This window comes from Nematolebias whitei, chromosome 8 (assembly GCF_014905685.2).
Source record: "Nematolebias whitei isolate Nwh7 chromosome 8, NemWhi1, whole genome shotgun sequence".
Lineage (NCBI taxonomy): Eukaryota > Metazoa > Chordata > Actinopteri > Cyprinodontiformes > Rivulidae > Nematolebias > Nematolebias whitei.
The window spans coordinates 6,582,965-6,593,692 of NC_056505.1; the positions used below are offsets into that span (position 1 = coordinate 6,582,965).

General features: G+C 39.8%; 1 protein-coding gene across 1 annotated transcript in view; it reads left to right on the top strand.

Moving 5' to 3' along the window:
- Positions 1 to 10,728, top strand: part of LOC119413802 (metal transporter CNNM4) — a 50,456-nt gene that overhangs the window by 10,853 nt on the left and 28,875 nt on the right. The window lies entirely within an intron of this gene.

Below are 10,728 nucleotides of genomic sequence, written 5' to 3' on the forward strand. Positions count from 1 at the left end.
AATTAGGCAAAAAGGTGCAACTTATGAGCCGGAAAATACGGTATATATAAATGATAACCCTTATCATTTGTAGGAATGCTTTCTATTTTTTTTTATATTGTTTAAAGTATAGTTTCTTCAAACAATTAGAGTGATCAAAGAGTAATCTATGATGGCCAAAGCCACCATTGGCCACCCCCTGGCTCCGCCATTGCACCTGGCGGTGAATAAAATAGCTTCCTACACTCACCAGGCTCAGTCACTTTGCGCTTCCTCAAACTATTTAAAAAATAAAACTCTTTCTTCTCCTGTCTATCTCAGTTAAACACATTGTGGTTTACTTGCATTCCCCGTTCTATAACGGTCCTGAAAAACACTCATCTCGAACACTAAAATCATTCACTATTGAAATTCCTCAACGACGGGGGACATGGGGTTGCAAAAAGACCTTTGAGGGAGGAAAATGTAAAAACAAGTGATACGCCACTTGTTTTGATTTTTCTTCTCCTCAAAGGACTTTGCAACACCAACACACGCGCTTGGCTTTTTAACGTTTTACAGCATCTGCTGCAACAAAACCTTCGCAGGATGCTGGCGTTGCCAGTTACCACTCTGGCGCTACTGTTCAGCAGCGCCTCCCATCATGGGAGCATGGGGCTCCTCTTTTAACTGGAAAAACAGGCTTGAAGAGCTTGACCTGTCCCACACAACAAGACTTTTCTATTTTATTATTCCAGATATTACGCAAGAGTTAGTGTGTGGAAACGTGCAGGAGTGTGCATTCTTTTAAAAGTCAGCGGCTGCGGTCATTGCTGCTGATGTTCGACAACAAGTTGTGTTTTTGTGCGTGGGGGGGCAGTACACGTGTGGCATTCCTCTCCCATAAAGACTCATCGCTCTCCCCCTCGTCTCTTTGTCACCGATGTTTCATGTCAACAAACATGCTGGTGATAGAAAAGCTAGAGGGCGAGGAAACAAACTGGAAGGTCAAATGAGGGGATATGAGTGTGTGTGCAGACCAGAGCGTTAACGAAGGGAACTCAAACGGCCACTTCCCAAAGAAAACCCTTCTTTCACACACAGTCCAGTGTTTAGTTGTGCGTGTGGTTGTAGTTACTGTGGAAGTGCTGGATTCAGAAAAAGAGAAGCTGCAGCTCTGAAGAGTTTGTGACGAAGATGAATACGTCTCCAAGTTCCTGTTTTAGTAAATGGTCCTGCTCTCGCACTACTGCAGCTTTCATTTTGGAATTAAAACTACGGAAAACTTTAAAGTTCACAGACAAAATTCACTCCGTTTGCTTTCTTTGTCATCTTTGAATTACCAGAGATGTTGCTAAATGTTACAGTTATAAATTTTTATTAGGGGTACAAAGTTTATTTCTGCTAGAATGACTCTAACTCTAAGATACATTGAAGTTTGGATATATCGATTTAGAGCCAAAGTGATTATTTAGGTACTTATTTGTTTGAGCAATAGACTAAATTAAGTGCAGGTTGTTTTTTTCTGGGATAATTTCTGGCATCGGGAAAATGAAAAGTTTTAATGAGAACTGTTTCCACAAAATAAGTTATTTTTATCAGGTTCAAATTAATTAATTACCACCAATAATTACAGTATTTTTTTGTTCAGATGTTTAGAAAATGATGTAATTAATGTAAAAAAAAAAAAATCACAGAAAGTTACACACTTGTGTGTTGCAACGCGTTTCAATTTTGACTGAACATTAAATATATCTTTATATTTGTTTTGTTTAGTAACTTTGACACTCTTGAAAAAACATTTAATCTCAATCATTTTTTTCCCTGGTTAAATAAAAAAGCAAAACTCAATATTGTTATTTATCAATGATGACGTGAAACGAGCCAGTGATGTCACTATAATGTAAATAAATAAAATGTTCATTCACTGGCTTGTCTCTTTTAATAAATTTAAAAGCTTTTGCTCAATAAATTGTAATTTAATTGTAAAAATGAGCCAAAATCAGTTCGTTGATTTGACAGTCGCTGTTTATTTCTTGGCTCAGAGAAAAGGTCTGGTAAACACTTGTTGTTTTCATGCGCTACAGAATATAAATAAAATAGAATTTGTTGTCAAGCTGTTATTATGTGCAACAGAATGATTTAAATTGAGCAAAAGTTTTTTTTAGTTTTACTCTAAAGGCCAACATACTGAGAGTAAAACAAAGGAACAGCTTTTACTTTTCTACAAAAGAACCGTAGTTACTGTAAATGTCAACTTTAAATAGATTCAGGTTTAAATGTCCATCTCTATCAGCTGCTGATGTTCGAGCAGTGGTTTCTAAACGGTTCGGCTTCAGATCTACAAACCAACAGCTGATTATATCTGATTTATACAAACGTTGATTATAAAGAAATTCAAAGGACAAAATGAAAACACGCTCAATCCCAACTACAGCGATACCATTTTTATCAGCTTATGAATCCAGTTTTTATCTTCTGTTATGCTTCTCAGAGGTTGATTTTAGATGTACTTTGATATCTTGATATCATGGCCAGAACCTCCACTTGGTGTCCTGTGACCCAAAGTGGAATCCTGATCCTAAAATTAGGGATTATTGTTAGACAGGAGGTTATTCAGACTGCAGGGATTAATGAAATTTATTAAATTCAAAATATTATCTAATGCCCTCTCATTGGATTTGTTTACAGTTAGATGAATTATAGTTTGATTGCAAAGTTGCATGTACCAGTAAATGCGTTAATTTTAACTTTTTATTTTCCTTTATTTACGTTGACAAGTTAATCTGGTCTAAAATGTTCATACTGTGACACTTATAACTGCTTTTTGTAAGTAACCTAAAAAGAGGAATCTTAGAAAGTATCTGAAGCATTTGCTGTCGTCCCAGATCACTGGTTACCTCTGTATAATGACAAGTAATGGAGGAATAGGTGAATTTTACTCCAAATCACATGGCTGGCATGTCTGACACGTCATTGTTTAACTGGAACGCCATAAGCTCTCAGACGCTGGTTTCTCAGATCACACTATCTGTTGGTTTTCTAATTATCTCTCAGATCAAAGGTTATGTGTTCAACACAATAGTACTTCTTCCAGTTTATGTAACTGTCAACAGTGGTGTACCACAAGGCTCAGTCTTAGGACCCACTTTCTTTACAATCTACATAAGTAGTAGGTCATTTCATTCCTGATGCATCCTTATATTTCTATGCTGATGACACAGTTGTTTATTGTCGAGCTAAATCAGTTGCTAAGGTTTTCCCGCTTCTACAGTCCGCATTCGACATCATCCAGTCAGATTTGTTCCGACTCAAATTGGTGCTAAATGCTGATAACGCCAAAGGGATGTTGTTTTCAAACAGGAAGTCGGTACCAGCAGTCCTTCCTTCTATCTTATCTGCGAATGGTGTTCATATTGAGTTTGTTGATTCTTACAAATACGTGTGAATCTTGGTCAATGCACAGCTCTCTTTTAAGCCTCATGTCAAAAAACTTGATAAAGAAATTGAAATTAAAACGGTTTATTTTTCAGAAGTAGATCCTGTTTATCTCTGGATGCTAGGAAACGCCTTGTAACGACTACTTTCTTCCTTCATTGACTACGATGACATTATTTACATGAACGCCCCTACAAGCATCTTGCAGGTGTTGGATGCTGTCTATCATGGTGCACTAAGATTCATAACTGGCTGTAACTACCGTACCATCACTGCACCCTGTATTCACTGGTTAACTGGACATCATTAACTTCACACAGACTCTTCCATTGGTACATTTTCATCTTTAAATCACTTCTTGGTCTGCTGCCTTCTTACATCTTCTCCTACGTGTCACTGTGTGAGTGCAGCTACAGCGTGCGCTCTCAAGATATCATTACCTGCAGCGTCCCCTCAGTGCGGACTGAATTTGGCAAAAGGGCCTTTTCTTACTTCGCTCCTGTTTCTTGGAACACCTTGCAAAAAGATCTGAAGTTGTCAACGTTGACCTCTCTAAGAGATTTTAAACAATTGTTAAGTTCAGTGCAAAAATCGATGCAGTCATGTTGCTGTTTTTAATATTTTACAGTTTCATGATGTAGCTTGTTTTTATTTTGTTTTATATTACTACTTTTGTTTACTTTTCATTTTATATCTTTTTGTGGCTGTTTATTGTTGTGTGTATCTGTGTTCTTTGTTTCAAACGGGTCTCTTTTGAAAATGAGTCCTCATGACTCGGTGAGACTAACCTGTATAAATAAAGGTTGAACGGACGAAACAGGTCACCGTTGTGTTTATGATCTTCCTGAGGAGAGTTTCCAGCACAGTTCTGATCCCTTCGTTTCGTGTTTTATGACAAATATGCTTTATGTCTGAAAATCAGCAACAACCTGCCAGAGTCGGGTCAAAGCAGGTAAAATGAGTGCATGAAGCGGTCTAGATTTGGTTTAACGTGTGTTTGGGGTTTGGAGGAATCGATCGTGTCTCGAGTGACTCCTCACTCAGAAAGTCGTGGTATGTCCCCTGGGGTTCCACTTCCTCTGAATTATTGACTCACCGCTGCAGCGAGAGGTCACACACAAACGCTTTTCCATGACATGACGTCTGTTTTTGTTGCCACAGTGATGTTCTGTGGAATGAACTAACGATGAGCTAATCAAGACTCTCCAGAGGATTTTTATTTTTTTTTCCCGTGGGGTGCTGTTGACAAATATTCTCCATTCTGTGACATAGTTCTTGAAGAGAAGGATCTGGTGTGCACCAAGACATTAAAGATTAATTAGATTTCAAGGCGGAGGAAAGGGGAGCCACAATATGACTTAAACAGCAAACTTGACCTTTTAGGCGTTTCCAGTTTGAGTGAAAGATAAACTGGTGATGAATATATGTCCAAACCTGATTTTTCTATGACTCCTCACATTGAGATGAGCAGTGACGGCAGCTGATTAAACTAATATGTAAAATAGATAGTTGGCTTTTTAAAGCAAGGTTGTTTGGAGAAGTATTGAGCGTTCAATATCTTACTTGCAGTAGATAGTGCAGGGTTAGTTCAAAGAATCGGGGAGACCTGTAATCAAGCTAACAGCTGTCGGTGTGTGAGCCATTTGAGCTGATTTACACCACTCAACCTGAAATATTTTTGAAATGAACAAAGTCCGTGCTCAATAATCCAGTTATACAATCCAACAGTTTTCAGTCGGGTCATCTGGACAGTTTCTTTTTTTGTGCTGAAACTTTTCGCCTTCGATCCAGAAGGCTTCATCAGTCAAGGAAACACACAACAGCTTACTCCAAAGTGGAACAAACCAGTTTTGTTGGTGCTAAGATGGTCTCTTTGGAACGCCCCCTCCTCCATTGCCGGCTCTCTTCCTTGTTAACAGTCGTGTCAAACTGGTTGAAAACGTTTCAGCACAAAAAGAGAAACTGTCCAGGTGACCTGACTGCGTATAATGGGGGCCGAGATGGTGTAGAGGCAGGGCAGCCGGCTTGGTACCCGAAAGTCCCAGGTTCGATCCCCAGTCACTGCACATCACGTGGCGTCTCTGGGCAGCACGCCTCACCCCCAAAATGCCCCCCGGGCGCCTTCAATAGCTGCCCACTGCACCACCTGGTGGTGGATGGGTTAAATGCAGAGACTAATTTCGCCATTGTATGGAAACATACAGTGCTGACATTGTGATGGCATTATTATTATTATTATTATTATTATTATAAGTCGCATCAGTCCGAATATGTCTAATAAAGTGGAAAACTCCATAAATACATTGCTTCTCCATATAAGTCGCATCTATTACGCGTCATCGCTGACGACCCGGAAATGTGGGTCGGTGTTGTGCCCAAAATCGATTGGCTGCCAAATGGCGGAGTGTGCACGGCAGGACATTAACAAGAATTTAACAAGATTAACACTTAAAAACAATTATTTGTTTGCTTGAAATTATAGTAAAGATGTGTCTCAGTCGAACTTTTCTTTAATAAATACACTTTGACGGTCATATCAGCTGCGTTTCATAAGTATTCGCTGCCTCGGTGGTCCGGGAGCGCGCAGAGGGAGGAAATCAGGAAGAAGGAACGCTGCGCGTTTATTTGAAATTTAACAAGATAAGCACCTAAAACAATTATTTGTTTGCTCGACTTTATAGTAAAAGTGTGTCTCAGTTGAACTTTTACTTAATAAATGCACTTTAATGGTGAAATCAGCTGCATTTCGCCGGGGCGGTGCAGCAAAATGAAGCTGATTTGATGTTTGCGCCAGGCGAGCTGGACGTAGGTGGCAGGATAGGGCAAGCCAATTGTGTCATTAATTGCTACTTTTATCGATTACATGACCCAACGTTATGCCATACTACTTGAGGGCCATCTAGTGGCTGAAAATGGTAGTGCTCAATATTTTCAGTCAGAATGAATGAAAACGGTCTTATCTCAGCCAAAAGTTAATTTATAAATATGAGGAAAAAATCCATAAATAAGTCACTTTGGCATATAAGTCATAGGGCATGCAAATTATGCAAAAACCCACAACTTATAGGCCGAAAAATACAGTATGTCTGTTTCTCATGAATTTTTGGTCACCGTGTCCATTAACAAACTAAAAGTATTGTGTATGATGTGTGCAGAGGTGTTTTTATTGTATTCTATAGATTATAAGGACTCAATCATTTGGTGCTGGGGTGTTTGTGAATCTCGAGTCACTCACCGTGTACTGATGCAGTCCTTCAACTCACATCAGAGACAAGGACAAGTTGCAGCGATGATTTTTGAAGGCAGTGACAGAAATTGTAGCTTTGAGTTTCTTAAATGAGCTTTTCAAACCTTATAATAAAGATATTGTGGACGGGTTCTGAACAATTAATATATAGCAGCTGCTGCTGCATTAAGCACTTAAAGTTAACCATATAATCTATGGAAAGAAGGGTGTTTTAAGCATAAATATTTCAGATTTGTTGTTCATTATTATTAGTATTGTTTTATAAATGTTCAACTGTTACAACCCCTATCCCATGACGCCTCCACCCCTCCTTCCTCCTCCATCTTCCTGGCCCCCCTCCAAACATACGGCCACCTTGCAGCAATGAATGCTTCTCGCATCTCCTTTACTAATCTAAGCCTAATTATCGTAGCACAACAAGTGTCAGCACAATAACAAACCGTTCAAAAGCAGAAAAAGCATCTTAACTAGCGCTAATTTCAGCTATCGCTTTATGATTTAGAACTCTTACCTGTTGCTTAAAATATAAACGTGTCCACGGGGCTGGTTGCAGCAACAGAAAGCTGATCGGAGGCTTTGGGCACCGAAACGTGTTCTCTGCTATTTCTGCAAGCTGGGAATCTTAACCATCTAATGCACACGTGTCAAACTCGAGGCCCGGGGGCCAAATATGGCCCTTGTTGACATCCTAGCTGGCCCTCAAGATGATCTTAAAAAACAAAATGTGTTTTATTGCTTCTCATTTTATCTAAAGACTGAGCAGTCTTTAGTGCTGACTTCTCATGGCTACTTTGATGCCAAGAAAAATTTGTTTAGATTTTTTTTTAATGTGGAAAAAGCGACACAGAACGTCAAATGAAACTCTTGTTGAGGAACTTGCAACCAAGACAAGATGTCCGGTATCTGACTGGAGTTAATGTATTGACAGAAACTGGCCCTTGGTTAGAAATACATTTGTAATTTTGGCCCACTTTTGTGACCAAGTTTGACACCCCTGATCTAATGGATCAACGAAGAGCGGGATGAAACTTAGCTCACGAACGTTTGCAGTTTCTATTTTACAATCCTTTCAAAATAAACTACAATGGCAGAAACGTTTGCTTGGATGCTACAAGTATCTTTTTATCTAGTTATTTTTAATTAGAAGTGGTGTAAATGCGCTCAGACTGCAAAAGCACCATTAAAAAACAGCTTGACGTCTCACTACAAGGTCATGGTGTTAAAAAAAAGAAGTCTGCTGTGATGGTTGCGTTCATTCTTCAAATTTGCTCATTTCAAAAAGTCTTCGAATATTAAAAAAAAAAAATCGCTGTCTGTCCTTAATACCCGTATTCACTCGATCTAGCTGTTAATTAGTTTGATCAGAAATAAATTAAATTTTTATAAAGCGAGGTCTTTCAAAGAGCTACGTACTGCAAATAAATCATTAACTGTTCATGATTTTTTTTTAATAGAACCCAGAATTTGAACTGTTGTTTTTAAGGCTTGAGAAAACCATTAAAACTCATATTATTAAAGATATAGATAATGAGGAAAAACATGTCAAAACCTCTGCCTCTTCAATCATAACTATTAGTTGACATTAAAGAATAAATTTAATATTATCTCAACTTCCTTTTTTTTTCCTATAGAAACTTCCAGATTAGATTTGCAGCACATCATCCGCTCACCCGACACCTTGTTAATCCATCCTTCAGGGAAACGGATCGTCTGTTTATGTCGTAAAACGGAGCAAGGTCGAGTCTGAGATTGTGTTTGTGTGCGTGTCTGTCAATCACTGCAGCATCGTCCACTTGGTCAGGACATGCTGGTTTACTTCAAGGACACGCACACACGTGCGCATGCACTGCAAAAACACTTTCAGCCTTTGGTCTGCGCTTAATTGCCGGACATACGAGCTCCTTCTAAATCCCACTGATCTGCTGCTTTTATTTTGGAAACAAAGACAGGTGCTGGACCTTTGTGGTTCGACTCTCAGCTGCTTCCTTTTCAGATTTCATCCTTTATTATTACTTGAGACAGCATGGGGTTCATGTGGTATATTAATAAGGGAATTATGTGAAGTTTATCACGTTTTGTTTCCTGATGTGTGCGTTTCAGAAAACAAGAACCCTGGTATTCAGTGACGCTTCTCTCGGTCGTTAATAATTCAGAGGTCTTGCCGGGATGAACTTGGCGCTGCAGTCGGTCTGCTCTTTAAAAAGGTCGTCTGTGCTCGTTGTGTTGTTTCTCCTGTGGCCAAAGTTCAGGCTCAGTCCCGACTGTAACAAGCAGCACACATTAACAGGCTATTTGTGGTGCGAGCAGACGAGGTGACGTTAGAACAGAGCTGTTATCACTCATCAGATGTTATAAGTTCATCACGGGACTCTGACAGGTTTGTATTTTGCAGCGCACACCTGGATCGTATCAGCAAGCTGTTTGCAGTGCGCGTACAACAACGTCACTGTTAAAGTCAGTAAAAATAGAAGGACAGAAGTCGTATTTTGCATGACATGAACTGCTCAACGGATAAACAGACATTGCCCTTTAGTTCTAAAAGTTATTGCTCGAAAGCAGAGCGATTATTTTGCCCGTGTGTGTTTGTTCGTACCGTTCGACAAATATCTCATGAACAGATTTTAACGAGACTGTCAGAAAGTCGTCGTTCGTACGACTACAACTATTCGGAGTCTGTCCGGTTCAAGTTGGACGCCACAGCTTGGCAACACAAAAACGTCTGTATTGCAGCTAATTTTTAAAAAATAATAATCTAAAGCTCGGTGTGGTAGTAGTTGAGCCAAGTTTCCTAGACGTCTTCCAATCGACACGTCGGGTGATAGCTGTGCTTGAAATGTCGCCATTAACTGTTGGCGCCTCCCCTGGTTGCCTTTTAGCAAAATATTTCATAAACCACTGGGTGGATTTTAACGACACTTTTTTGAAATTAATCTTTATGTATACATCTACAGCAGATTAACTTTTGAAGCCAACCTTATTCAAGGTGGCCACAACAGCAAAAAGCAAAGGTTGTTGTAACTCAGCCAGTTTTACACCGAGCTAAAGTTTGATGCCGTAGTAGCCGAGAGTCGTCCGCAACGTGCGCTAACTGATCTCGCAAACTAACCTTCTCAGAGCTGCACCGGCTGACGGACACTGTGCCATCTTTATCAGGACTATGGAACTTTCTGGAAGTGTTCACGCACCATCTCACCGCCTTTGTCGCCTCCCCGGCAAAATGCCTTATGTCGATCCATGTTGCTCGGTTTTTTTTTATGCTGAGGTAAATTTTTGTGCCCTGTGTGTCAAGGACACAGTGTGAGAGATCTTTTTTTTTTTTTTTTAAATACCTTCTTTCCTCGTGCTTTTCTTCCCTTTTCTTATCTAAGCGATAAAGAGCAGCGCTTCACAACGAAGCTGCAGCCTCCGTGCACTTCCGTCTACCCTTGTGTACGGCTGCACTGAAATGTGTTTTCGCTGTGCTTCACTGTGCATTGACCATAAATTTGATTCTGATTCTGAATATCTTGTACAATGTCATTTACAAGATTTCACTAAAACGGCTATAGGCTGCGATCGCACTGCAGGCACAAGTGGCTCCTCACTCCCGTTCCAGAAGTACACCGCTGCGTCAGAGCATCCAGCAAGAGACGAGATCACACGTAAACACTGGATGAAACCAGCATGTCGGATAATATTTAATTGGCTCCGATTGCACAACAACTTCATAACTGATGCTAACACACACGTGTCGCATCCATATTTACTTCCATAAACAGTTTGTTGCGTGTGACGTCGCATATTTTTCTGCACGTGCATGTCTCATCAAGGCCATAATCCCCACTGGAGTCTGATGGCTGTCACATTTAATGTGAACGGCCACACGAAAAGAATTGGATCAGAGCATCAGATGGAGTCCTTGAATGAATAATGTGCCTTTAATGTGAAGGGTGGGCTTTATCTAAGAGTTCAGACGCATTTATAAGAAACAGATTAAAGTATTTCTCAAGAAATTTTCTAACAGGTTTGAAAATGTCTTTGTTTGTACGGCGTTGAAAAAGCTGAGTGAAGCTGACACCCCACCCACTTCCAAAATTAAAGCAACT